Below are 13,543 nucleotides of genomic sequence, written 5' to 3' on the forward strand. Positions count from 1 at the left end.
GGCTCTGCTTTTGTTTCCACAGAAGATGAGAACCTGTGGATTCCTTCCAGACTAATGTGGTTTGATGGAACAAGACCTACCAAAAAGTTCTCCATGAACCCTAAAAATACTTTGCCCAACAAACAGTAGGAAGCAGTTTGAAGAAAACTGTACCCAAATTCCCAAAATGATTGTTTATAAATGTTTGTTTTCATTTAAAGGGAGATATGATATATAGAGATGAATATATTACATTGGTTCAGACTTTGGGTTATTAATACAAATTTAAGGTCAATTTGTTACACTATGTATATGTATTTCTGCTCTTCTTTAAGGTATTGTGTTTGTGCATCTCATTTTAAAATGTAATGTATAATTAAGAAATTCAGGTCAATAGATAGTCATCTATAATAATCAAACTTTTAGTCGTGTTAGGTTTTCTAGATATATAGAGATATATTTCAGTTAGATAGACAATCTTCAACATTTCAAAGACCTACAGAATATGGCATTTAAAATATTTTAAGAACTTAAACTTTTCTCAACAGTGAGACATGTCTGCTTTTGGCAATACCAATTACTTTGGAGAGATTGATGGTCACTGAAGAAACTCCTTGTGGAATTTGCTTCTAATATGACAAGACTAGCCATTTGGGCAAGAAACTGCTCTTGCCTAGACTGCTTTATGGTATATTGTATAAACTGAATATGCAGGACCCACAGAAAAATGACTGCTGAACTTCACTAAAGAAAGTGAAACAGTTCTTCAGGTTCCTGCTTCATCCAAGAATCTTCCAGACATTCTGCAGGACACAGAAAAAAGAAAGTGATAAACTTTACCATTAGGAGACAGAACAGATCTTTAAATTTCCTTTTTCATGGAAAAGTCTGCTGGATACTATGGGCCTGTAGTCTAAATATGGATGCCCCAATGCTACAGAAGAACCTTGGGTGACTGTGCTGGCAGCAAGATGTCTCTGTCAATTCTAGAACTTTGGAATTTGCTTACAATGTACTTCCTGTTTACTTAGGTAATATTATATCCTTCTGGGGACTTTGAGGAGTTGAAGACAGATAGTTATAGTTTTCCTTAGTTATGATAAAAGATAAATTAGATAGAAAACTTTAAACTAACAAAAATAGAATAAATGATAATTTTCCTTAATTTACCAAATGTAAATGGACTAAATATTGTAACTGTAATTCTTGCTTGATAACTGTTTTGCATATGTAATTTTACTATGTTAAAACCTTTTTTATTTAGACAGAAAAAGGGAAATGATGTAGTATATCTTTCTGTATATGTGTTGCTTTTATTGGATAATGAATAAAGTTGTTTCAGCCAATGGCTTAGTAGAGTAAGGAAATCCAAATGGAGTTATATAAAGAAAGTAAGTGAAGTCAGAGAGACCCCATATAGCTACCAAAGGAGGCAGATGCCATGTAGCTGCCCAAGAAGCAAGTGGTAACAAACCACGAGCCTTGTGGTAAAATAAAAAATAATAGAAATGGGTTAATATGTAAGAGCTAGCTAGAAATATGCCTGAGACATCAACCAAACAGTGTTGTAATTAATATAATTCTTGTGTGATTATTTGGCTCTGGAAGATGAACAAGCAGTCTCCATCTACACATCTACATGACTGATGCCAACATCGCAAGAGAACCATCTAAAGACATGGGAGAGATGCCCACCTCAGGGTTTTCCCTGCCATGCCTGCCCACCTCACTTCCTTCCCTACCCTGCCTGTGGCCAGGACTTTGCAAATAGAGTCCTGAGCTATAAGTCAAGCTGCTGCCAATGGACTGTCTTTGTCTCTGTGAGTCCAGGTGTTGGATCTTTGTTCCTTCACTAAATTGCATTTCCCTCTTGTCCTAAATGCTGTCAGTTCTAAAGGCACTGGCTTTTAAATGTGCCTTCCAAGAAGAAGACACCATTCTTACTTGACATTGTGTAGGATCTGTGCCCCGAAATCCAAAGCAAACTCCTTATGCAGTGTTACTGAACAGGCCCCTAGAGATGTCAGTGGGCATGGCTGCTTCAGACATAGAAAGGAGGTTCAGCATCTGCCTATCAGTCAAACTTCAGACAAAAAGAACGAGTGTGTCTATGTGAGTGGGGGTATAATATAGAGAATTAGCTTACATGATTATAGAGGCTGACAGCTCCCAAGATCATCAGTGTGAATAGGTCCTGGGGACTAGGAGAGACAACAGGATAATTACAGTCTGAAGGCAAGTAGGTTTTCCATCCAGAAAGCTAGTGTTTCAGATCAAGCTGCTGTTGTTTTTAATTCAATGGCAGGAAAAAACCAGTGTTTCTGTACAAATGTAGTCACTGTCACAAATATCTGAGATACTGTTCCCTTGCTGTAATAAAAAAAAATCAACTTATTAAGAAAGAGGTTTCTTTTGGCTCATTGTTTGAGGTTCTGGTCCATGATTATCTGGCCTTGTTGCATTAGGGCCTGTGGTAAGGCTGCAGCGCACAGCAAAGTGTGCATGATGAAGGAAGCTTCTCACTTGATCCAGTGACTACATGACCTCCCACCGGGCACTGTCTTTGAGCATTTCTTCTACCTCCCAATAGCAACACCCTGAAGCCAAGACTTTAACGCATGCATCTTTAGAGAACCTGCAGGGTGCACACTGTGAAACTTGGTGCTCACTGGGTATTTAACACTGGGCTTTGTGGGCCTGACTCTTAGAAGAAACACAATACCAAACAGTGTTTGGTGTAACAAGACTTTTTCTGTCCCACCACCGGCCAGTCTCCAAATAATGACATGGAGAATTCTTATTAATTATGAAAACTCAGCCTATAGCTTAGACTTGTTCCTAAATAGTTTTTGCAGCTTAAATTAACCCACTTGCATTAATCTAAATTTTATCATGTGGCATTACCTTTCTTCCATCTTGCACCTCCTGTTTCCTCTCCATGTGGCTGACAACTTCACCCTTCTTTTTCCCAGAGTCCTCTCTATCCCTGGAAGTCCTGCCTAGCTTCTTTCTTTCGGCTTTTTATTACACCAATCACAACAATAAACCTTAAACAATAAACAATAAACACAGTGTACAAATATCCCACCATAGTCTGGAGTCTTTAAGACAAATCTGTTGCTGAGAACAACTGTATAGGATGAAAAATAAAAGAACCATGGCAGAATTTAGGGGATTTCTAGGGTATTAAAAAGAAGCATAAACAACTAGGCATTACATGGTAGTGTCTGAAATCCCAGCACTTGGGTGTGGATGTTTCAGACAAGCCTGGTATACATGGAAAGACTTTTTCTCAAAAAAAAAACAACTTTTTCAAAAGTAGAAAAACATCGAAGAAGGAAAGTGGGGAGTTTTAAGAAACTGTAAATACATTCAAAGAATTAGCCAATGGTGCAGGAGAATTGTTTATATTCTGTCAATTATGTTTTAAATAAACGCTGATTGGCCAGTAGCCAGGCAGGACGTAGAGGTGGGACAACCAGACAGGAAGTAAGTAGAGGCAGGACAATGAGAACAGGAGTATTCTGGGAAGAAGAAAGCTCTCTCTGCAGTCCTGCCCAGACTACAGAAGAAGCAAGATGTAACTTACCCCGCCGAAAAAGATACTGAGCCATGTGGCTAACATAGATAAGAATAATGGGTTAATATACATTATAAGAGCTACCACAAAGTCTGAGCTAATGGGTCAATCAGTTTATCATTAATATAGTCTTCTGTGTGATTTTCTTTGGGACCTAAAGACTATGGGAACTGGGCAAGACAGAAACCCCAATAAGCAGACCCTCATGTTACAAGCCAACAGTTAAGCATGGTGAGACAGTGATGAGCAGCCTTTCTATTTCATCAGGCTGAGTGACAGCGACAGAAGCCTCCAGCCCCAGTCCTGGAGATGAGTTAGAGGTGGGGAAAGGAGAGACAGGAGATAATATTGCGGTGCTTGTATAAGGAGTTAGGAGAGCTTAGGCATCGAGCTTGTCTGCATGCAAGTGGAAGGCAGGAAAGGGATCCTCTGGGGAAGGAGTAAGTCCAACCACAGAGGAATAAATTAAAGCTAGCAAAGCGCTTGCACGTATCTTTGCTCTTTCCTTCATTATACTTCTGATATAGCTCTTGGGAATATGATTATTAACCCACTTTATATCCATAAACTTGAAGTTAGTGAAGTTCCGGGATTGACTCAATGTCCCATCATCTATGTTTTATCTCAGACTGAGTGTCTTCAAGCTTCACATCTGGTGCTTTTCCTTATATGCCATATTTTTCTTATTTTTCAAGATGAGACAGATCATAAATCTGTCATTTACCAAAGAGTTTTAGTAAGCAGGAGGAAAGAATCAAACCATTCTTAGGACATCAGTCATGTATCAGACACTAAGGGTCATTCAGTAGACGTTTAAAAAATTAAGCTCATACTATATGCCAGGCAGAAGACCTGGGAAGCAGTAGAAAACAAATGAAACTCTGCCCTGTGGAAATTACACATTACTGGGGAATATAGAGAATCAAGATACCACCTTGTGTTTTTGTATCCATCAAAGTTGAGCCATATTCTATTTGGTACCTGAAGATATAGATAGCAGGGAACACACTTCAGAATAAACGAAGTGAAATGAACCTTGTTTATACATGATGGCAAATGCTCCAAAGAAAATGAAGAAAAGAATCAGGACTGCTGAGAGAAGTGTACTTTTTTAAAAGAGGATAGAGAGATGTCTCCATGGTTAAGAGTGCTTTCTACATAGTTTGGGAGACCAGAATCCAGATCCCAGCATCCACATAACAAGTCAGGTGCCTATGAACTCTGTGACACCAGATGAAAAGTCGGTAGAACTAGGAGGAATACTATGGCATGTTGGCTGTCAGCCTAGCCAAGAAAATGTGAGTCCTATGTTCTGAGATAGACCCTGCCTCAAAGCATTAAACAGGGAGTGATAGAGAAGTATACCCAGTGCTCTCTTTTGGCCTCTGGGCATGCATTCACTCTTTTAAAAATTCTATTGCATCTATTTCTTTATGGAGGCACATATATGCTACAATGTGCATATGGCAGTCAAAGACAGCCTGCACCTTCCACCACTTGGGCCCTATAGAACCAACAGAAGTCATCAGGTTTTGTGGCCTTTATTCATCTTGTCATATCACCAGACCATAAATAAATTTGTCTTTAAAAGAAGAAAAGGGTTGGAGAGATGGCTCAGCAGTTAAGAGTGCTTACTGTTTTTGTAAAGGATCTGGGTTAAACTTCCAGCACCCATAGGGCAGTTCACAATGACCTATAATCCCAGTTCCAGGGAATCCAATGCCCTCTTCAGGCTTCTGTGACCTCCTTTATATATATAGTGCACATAAACTCACACAAGCACACACATAAAAACCAAAACATTTTTTAAGGAAGAAAAAGTTATTGAGAAAAAAGCTAATCAAGACTCTAAGAGAGTTGAGGAAATGGGCATTGGGACTATCTGTAGGAATAAGGGATGGCAAGAAGAAAGGCCATGAAGTGACCACATTCAAGAAGTGTTCCAGCAGTGTCAATGAACCAAATATACATGGCATATAATGAGGCTGAGTGGACAGGGTTAGGATGAGGAGACATTCGGTGGATACATGGTGGTTAATGGTGCTGAATGGAAGAGATAGAACCCAGTGTGCACAGTGTGTAATGGGGCTGAGTGAACAAGGATAGCATGAGGTGGGGTACAGTGGACGGGGGTGAAGTAGAGTGGGTAACGCAGAGCGGTGTAGGAAGATGAAGAGTGAGAAAAGGAAGCTGGGGTAGGCAGAAGGAAGTGGACTGTCGGAACTGGCTGGCATAGATCGATGAGATTGGGAAGGAGAGGGAAATACATGCAATGACATGGTTTGAAGTGTGGGCACGGAGTGTAGCGCAAGGAGAAGAGGTGCATTGGGTGCAGCAGATCGGACAGGTTGAGTGAGATGAGAACAGAGTGTGCTGGTTGATTTAGGAGGGGTGGGTACTGTAGGTGAATGCAGTAAGGGTGGAGGTAGGAAGAACATTAAAGATCTCTGGATACCACATTCCCAGTGAAGTACATATTGCCATGATCTGACTTAGGTTTCTCACAACACCACTGTGGCTGCCATACTGAGAGCAAACCTTTGGGAGAAAGTGTGGGACAGGGTAGACCCATTAGAAGACTGTGGACTGGATTCATATGAAAGATACAAGGGGCTTGAACCACTGTAGTAAAAAGGGATTCAAGAATGGGGGTTTTGACCTTGGTTGTAAAGTTAGAGGAGAGTAGGGGATAGCTCCAAGAGCAACTAAAATGAAACAGATCACTGAACATGACCGTGAGGTCTGCAAGACCAGAACTGATGGGACCTGCTGTCTGCCTTAGGAATGTTATTTATATTTGAGATGTCATATCCCAAGGTACTTGATAGGTAGTTGGTTATGTGAGTTTAGAGTTCAGGACAGAGGTTGAAATAAAGATAAAAATGTGAGGGTCATCAGTTCAGGCAAACGAAGAGGTCCCTACCAGCAAATAAGGGACAATTCACCAATGAGATCAACTGCAATAGATTGGCATGCGTAGAATGCTTTAAAATCCATGCATTCATAATGCACTGAGAAGAATAGCCTTGGCCCTTTGAGGACACTAAAGAACAAATTCATTACTCAAAGTTAGCAAATTAGAAAAAAAAAACCTACTGGTAAATAAGGGAAAAAATCATTAAGTATTTAAATTACTTTTCCCTTATGAATTACCCTTATGAATTCTAGGTAATCAATGGTTGATTACAGAAAGTCTTTCCTACCAAAGCACTCTGAGAAGTTGGGAAGGCATAATAGGGATATACGATCATATTTGAAGAGCCCTGGGTCCTAAAGGGTGACCAGTGGCAGCATCACAAAGCCAGCATGGACATGATGTGCCTCCTGACAGCAGCTATGAAGCATCCTTGCCCCCCCCACACAGAAGGCAGAAATAGACTGGATGTAATTGTGACTGAGGCTCTGCATCTCCTTACCACTTTCCAGGACATGCCAGGGACAGAAGGATGTGTTCAGAGTTGTAGGATGAATTTGATCAGTCAAGAATGGTGAAATGTCATAGAAAAAAACAACCAGTTTCTTCAACACTGTGGGGGCGGGGAGAGAAGTGTTCATAAACTACGAAACCAAAGAACTGTCTGCCAACCTAGCGGGCCATCTGAAGATGGCTTACAGCCAGGGCCAAACAAACAACCGAGTGAGTATCTGAGAATATTGAGGAGCTGTTGTCGTATTTTAGGTGTACTAATACTATGGTATAATCACATTAAAGAAAAATTATCTTACTCTCTATAAATATATGCCACAATATTTACATTTCAAACAGTGTTACTTCTGAGATTCACCTTGCAGGTGGGTCTGAACGATGGAACAGGACTACTGATTGTACTTTTCTTAATGCTTTTGCATCTGTTGGAAATTTAAATTTTTCTAAAGTTATAACAAAACAGTTATCAGCATAATAAATGATTTTCTTGGAAAGTCATATGATAAACCAGGCCCAAATGAGTACATATAAGAAATTTAAAGATTAGCAAAATCTGCTGAAAGGGACTCCCTAAGGAGAGAAGCTGTTGACAACTAAGAGGCGCCAGGGAACGTTCTGAAGTGATAGGAGCCTTCTGAATCTCAACCTAAAACTTACACGCACATTTGTAATCATATAAACATTTATAAAGCTACATGATTGACACACTCTATTGTATGTAAAAAATATGCCTTGTTTTTTTTTAAAAAAAAAAGTAAAAATAAAAGGTACTGGGGGAGCTTCAGTCATATAAATATCCTTACAATGTGTAAAACTTAATGAGATGACCAAAGAGCAAATGGGGACCAGAAAGAGGACCAAGGACTATGTTACGGTATCCCTTAACCTCAAGGAGCATAGAAAATGCAAAGAATCAAGCAAAGATGACAGAAGGCAGTGGCTGAGGAGAGAAGGTGATTAGGGAAGTCCCCTTAAGTGATGCTTCCCCTGGATCAGAGGCTGTGATTTTAAGCATACCCTTCATAGAGCCTCTGGGCCAGACAAGGAGACAACCACAGAAAGGTCTTGGTGAGGACCCTATGCAATGATGATAAGACCACAGATGATAAGAGAACAGATAGGGCCTGATTGTGTTGCACGCTTCAATCTGGACCTCTCACTAGCAAACCTTTGCCCAGGGGCAAATGATTCCACTCCTTGGGCACTGGCTCCTTGGTGTAAAGCATGTATCATAGAAACTTTTGTCTTATGCTTTGGTTTGTTTTATGTTTGTTTGATGTTGTTGTTGTTTTGTCCACTTGATGCAAGCTAGAGTCATTTGGGAACAAAGAATCTCACTTGAGAAAATGTCCCCACCAGAATGGCAAGCCTGTGGGGCATTTTCTTGGTTACCGATTAATGTGGGAGGAGCCAGGTCACTGTGGTGGTTCTACCCCTTGCCAGGTAGTTCTGAGTTGTATAAGAAAGTAGGTTGAGCAAATCAAGAGGAACAAGAAAGTAAGCAGTATTCCTCCATGATCTCTGCTTCTGTCCCTGCCTTGTGTTTCTACCCTGACTTCCCTCAATGAAGGAGTGTGACCTGAAAACCCTTTCTTTCCCAAGTTGCTTTTGGTTATTGTGGGGTTTTTTTATGTTTCTTTCTATTTATTTATTTATTTATTTATTTATTTATTAAAAATTTCCACCTTCCTTTTCCCTCCCCCTCCCCACCTCCACCTCCCTCTCTAGTCCTAAGAGCAGTCAGGGTTCCCTGCCCCGTGGGAAAACCAAGGTCCTCCCATCTCCATCCAGGTCTATAAAGGTGAGCATCCAAACAAAACAGGCTCCCACAAAGTCAATCCATGCAGTAGAATCAAAACTCAGTGCCATTGTCCTTGGCTTCTCAGTCAGCCTTCATTGCCAGCCACATTCAGAGGGTCCAGTTTGATCTCATGCTCCATCACTCTCAGTCCAGCTGGCCTTGGTGAGCTACCATTAGATCAGTCCCACCGTCTCAGTGGGTGGACACACCCCTGGCAGTTCCGACTTCCTTGTTCATGTTCTCCCTCCTTCTGCTCCTCTTTTGGACCTTGGGAGCTCAGTCCAGTGCTTCAATGTGGGTCTCTGTCTCTATCTCCATCCTGTGTTTCATTGCAGCAATAGAAACCTAATTAAGACTGTCTGTTTGGGTCACTATAATTGCATAGGGTAGACAGTCTGTAATCCATGATCATTCATTCCATACAGTACAAAGACTTGGAAGTCTGAGAAGAAGGTTCCAGCAGGTTGGTATCCACTGGGGACCAGTTTTCCATAAGTGGAGAGCAAAAAGGAAACCTAGGCAGGCCTTCCCAGTGTGGCTTCACAGGGCTGAGGAGTGAGGGTCCTTCTGTGACCTCATATGAAGGTACTAATCCCATTCCTAGGGGTTCTGTCCTCATGCCCTAGTCAACCACAAAGCTCCCACTCCCAAGTATGACCTACCTCACGGTTAGAGTTCAGCACGGGACCCATGTGGGTAGAGGGCACAAAGCTGGTGCACACTCATCCTCAGATCACCTTGGAAGTCTAAGGAAATGTGTGGCACCTGATAGAGGCTCCATAGCTACGAGGGATGGAGTGGGCATTGAACCATGGACTTGAAAGGCAGGAGGAAAAGAAGGAGTGGATGCCCTCAAGAGAAGAGGGATGTGTAGTGGAGTTCAGATTGTTGCATTCAGAGCTGGGAAACTAAAGGGAGGATGTTAAAGGCAGGAAAGCATCCCAGGGTAAATTCAGTCAGGAGGAGTATAAGTCTGGTTTGCAGGAACTCTGGCCCCAGAAGAGCCCGGAGGCAGTCCAGAGTCCAGAACCACCCAAGGAGAGTCAGTCGCTTGAGATTTCCATGAAGATCTCTTCTGCAGGGCAGGAGCTTGGAGCAGCCTGCCTTATGACACTGGAGCTGCCACTGTGACCTTGCTGGGCCCTGAGAGTGACAAGAATGGAGCCCATAATTATTAACCTTGCCACTTGTTTCTGTAGTTTATTGTGACAAGACAATGCAATAAGGCGGGAGGTAATCAAAAAGCAATTTCGTAGCAGTAAGCTTAAAGTGACAGACCTTGCTTTTCCTAAATAAATCACCATCATTCCCATATGGCTCAGGACTGACAACTTGGGTTTCCTTAGAAACGGAGTACTTAGCTAAACCCGTGGCCCAGTGTGAATGGGAGTGAGTGGCATCCGGAATGAGGATGAGAATCTCACCGCCGCCTCCTTCCCGGAGGTCCACACACATTACAGGTGAGGGTAGGTGCCATTAGCATTCCTTACTGTGCCACTCTGCATTCGCAGGAATCCCCGGGGACCCCTGGGGTTGGTGACACGTAGTAATTTGTCATTTTGCAGCATCATTAATTTGGTTTTGAAGAGCCATTTGCTTTGCTGGTGAACACATTTGAGAACTCCAGCATTCGCTTCCCCAGCATGGCCTTTGAAGTTTACAAGGTAACTCTCAAAAAGTGATGACAGACATGAACTGATGCTGGTGGCCAGGTGGAGAAAGAGGGGACAGAGACTAGGGGACAATGATTTGGAAAAAGGCATGTGACAGGTTGGCAAGCTGGCTCATCGACTTAGGGTGCTTTTCTGCCAAGCCTGGTGACCTGAGTTCAAGCCCTGGGACCACCACGGTAGGAGAGAACTGACCCTCAGAAGTTGCCCTCTGACCTCCGTATTTGTACCACCCTGACACAAAACAAAGGAAGGAAGTAAAAAAGAGAGAATTTCAGTGGCAGAAATAACAGACCCTACAGAGATGGTTACAAGAACCTGCGTCTTCAAGGGTTCCAGACACATATTTTACTAGTGCTAACTCTAGCGACAAATACTCCGTTTTTAAAGAAATTTGCTACTCCCTTCCTCATTCCCCTCCTTCGTTGTCCCCTCCCTCCCTTGAACACATTCTTGGTGTCCCTTCCCCGTTAAAGGCACAGCTCAATCAATACAAAGGCTCAAGGCCTGGCTGAGTGACAATCCAGGCAGGGAACTCAGAGAACAATGTAGCTGTCAGTTGTGGAGCTTTAGGGAAGGCCCATGAGGGGATTGGTGTTTGGGGAAGGGATAGGTGCTGAGGCAAGGCTTACCGAGGAGGTCACCTGCAGGGGTTAACAGGCAGAACCATCATTCAAAGGCCTGAGGATTGCTGTGGACTCAAGCAGGAGTAAGACCCAGGTTTCTCAGATGTGCTACACTGTGAAGAGCTCATGAAAGCCCCGGATACACTTACCAAGCAGCCTGAGTAGTCCTTCCCACTGTCCTCTCCCCTCAGGGTCTCTCCCTAGGACACAGGCCTGCTTCCCTGCCTCCCATTGCTCTTGCTGCCTGCTGCTCCCTCCCTTGGGAACTCAAGAAAGCCTCCCACAAACATCCAACTATAAAGATCCTGCTGTTTTTCTTCATAGCCTCAAACAATAACAAATATTAATTAGTTTTACATTTGCTTGTTTGTTCTTGTTTCCTTGTTGTAACTCTCCTGGCTTCTAGATTCTAAGTTCTTTCAAATCAAAGAAAACATGCTGTTCGTTTTGGTTTTTGTTTTCCCTAGAACCTTCCTGCGCATGTCTGGTCTCCTATAAATACCCACTGACTGATTGAAAGGCTGGACACAGGAAGGAAAGAGCAGGCATGTGCTAGGAATTCTTCCCGCTTGGCCTTCCCTCCAAGCCAGGCTGGAGGGTACTTTGCTGTTTCCACTGTGTGCCAGCACACCTACTCTCAGCTCTTGATAGAACACTCTGGAAACCCTTTGTTTACCTGCCCTCATGCCTCTCCCTCCCCATTGCAGAATATTTACTCACACTGTGAAGATGTGTCTGTATCTTCCTCACCCGCCTAATGCACCTTCTGATTGGTTTAATAAAGAGCTGAATGGCCAATAGCTAGGCAGGAGAGGATAGGAGGGACGTCCAGGGAGAGAGAGGATATGGGGAAAGGATCTGAGAGGGGGGAATTCGCCAGCCAGGTGTAGAGGAAGTTGGGCATACTGTATTGAGGAAAGGCAATTAGACATGTGGCAGAACATAAATTAATATAAACAGGTTAACTTAAGTTTTAAGAGCTAGTTAGGAACAAGCCTAAGCTAAGGCCAAGCTTTCATAATTAATAAGCAGTCTCCATGTAATTATTTTGACGCTGGCAGTCTTAAGAAAGACCCATTATACTTTCCAACTAAGCACTTTGGGAGGTTGTGATAATCTCAGTCCATCGCAACCCTCAGTGGTTGGTTTTTGAACTGCCATTTTGACCCAAAGACCAGGAGTACACTGTTAGGGGAGGAGAAGACAGCCTTTCTGTCTTTCCCAACAGGAGGAGAGTCTGTGTGAGCAGGACTTCCCTGGGGGTCCCTTCCCCAGCTCAGTCCTGTTGGTGGTATCCAGAAGACAAGGTATCTTCCTATCTGCTTTTTAGGGCCCTTCTTCACAAGCTGCCTAGCCAAAGATGAAGGTGTGTGCTTCTGTGTGGGGAATAAGTCACAGGCTGTGTGATCTGCAGAGCCTGCACATACCTCTCTCGTCGGCCCCTTGTAACCCATGCACCAGACAGAGCTGGAGTCAATCTTTGGGAGGTAGCAGGATTATAAAGAATCTTTCTCTATCCTGCCAGTCAGATCCCAAATAATGACTCAGAGACATCATATTAACTATGAAAGCTCAGCCTATAGCTTAGGCTTACTCCTAGCTAGCTCTTATCATTTCAATTAACCTACTTAGATTAATTTATGTTCTATCACATGACATTACCTCTCCTCCAACTTGCACCTCCTGTTTTTTCTTGAAGTCCCCTGGCATCTCCTGTGCGCCTAGATTCTTCTCCTCTTCTTTTCTCTCCTCAGAAGTCCTGCCTATACCTCCTGCCTCGCTATTGGTCCTTCAGCTTCTTGTTACACCATTAACAGCAAATACATCTTCACACAGTGCACAAATATCCCACAACACAGGACTGTGAATTTGTTCGGCACTTCACATGCAGGTGGTCTCATGGCCAGAGGGCAAACAGAAATGGGATTTGGGTGAGTCAGAAGTATGCAGACTAGAAAAGGTAGATATGATTCTAACTAGGTGGTCAGAGCAAGCTTGGCTAAGAAGTGGCCATGGAAAGATTCCAAGATTTTCAGCTATCTGCGGAGCATCTGAGACAGAATGGAGAGCAGATGTCGGAGTGCTGGATGGAGACATTAGTGTTTTACTATCAAGGAGCAGGCCAGTGAGGTTCAGCAGAGTAAGGTGGTGATAACAGTCCATGACATCAGCGGGGAGAAGTTGAGCACAGGTCACATGGGCACCAAGGCCCCTGGCCATGATTTAATGCAATGAGCAGTGTGGGGAGCCCCGGAGTGATATAATCTGACTTGGATTTTTGATCTAAGTTTCTGAAGGTGTGTTCTTGCTAATGTGAAAATAAAACATGAGGACAGGAAAAGCAGGAATCGGGGTGCTGGATGCATCAGAGAAAGGATGCTGTTGCCATTAGAGGGTGACAGAAACCACCAAGGTAAGAAGCAGAAGCATTCCAGGAGCGGGTGGGGTCAGCAGAGCTTC

General features: G+C 43.0%; 1 long non-coding RNA gene across 1 annotated transcript; it reads right to left on the reverse strand.

Moving 5' to 3' along the window:
* Positions 1-410: 410 nt before the first annotated feature.
* On the reverse strand, positions 411-2,355 carry LOC146895120 (uncharacterized). Its single transcript, XR_015000869.2, has 2 exons — positions 2,126-2,355; positions 411-782 (listed from the first exon to the last, which is right to left on the reverse strand). It is a non-coding gene; the product is annotated as an uncharacterized LOC146895120 (long non-coding RNA).
* Between the last annotated feature and the right edge of the window lie 11,188 nt (positions 2,356-13,543).

The sequence above is a fragment of the Myodes glareolus genome, chromosome 3 (assembly GCF_982192425.1).
Source record: "Myodes glareolus chromosome 3, mMyoGla1.1, whole genome shotgun sequence".
Taxonomy (NCBI): Eukaryota; Metazoa; Chordata; class Mammalia; order Rodentia; family Cricetidae; genus Myodes; species Myodes glareolus.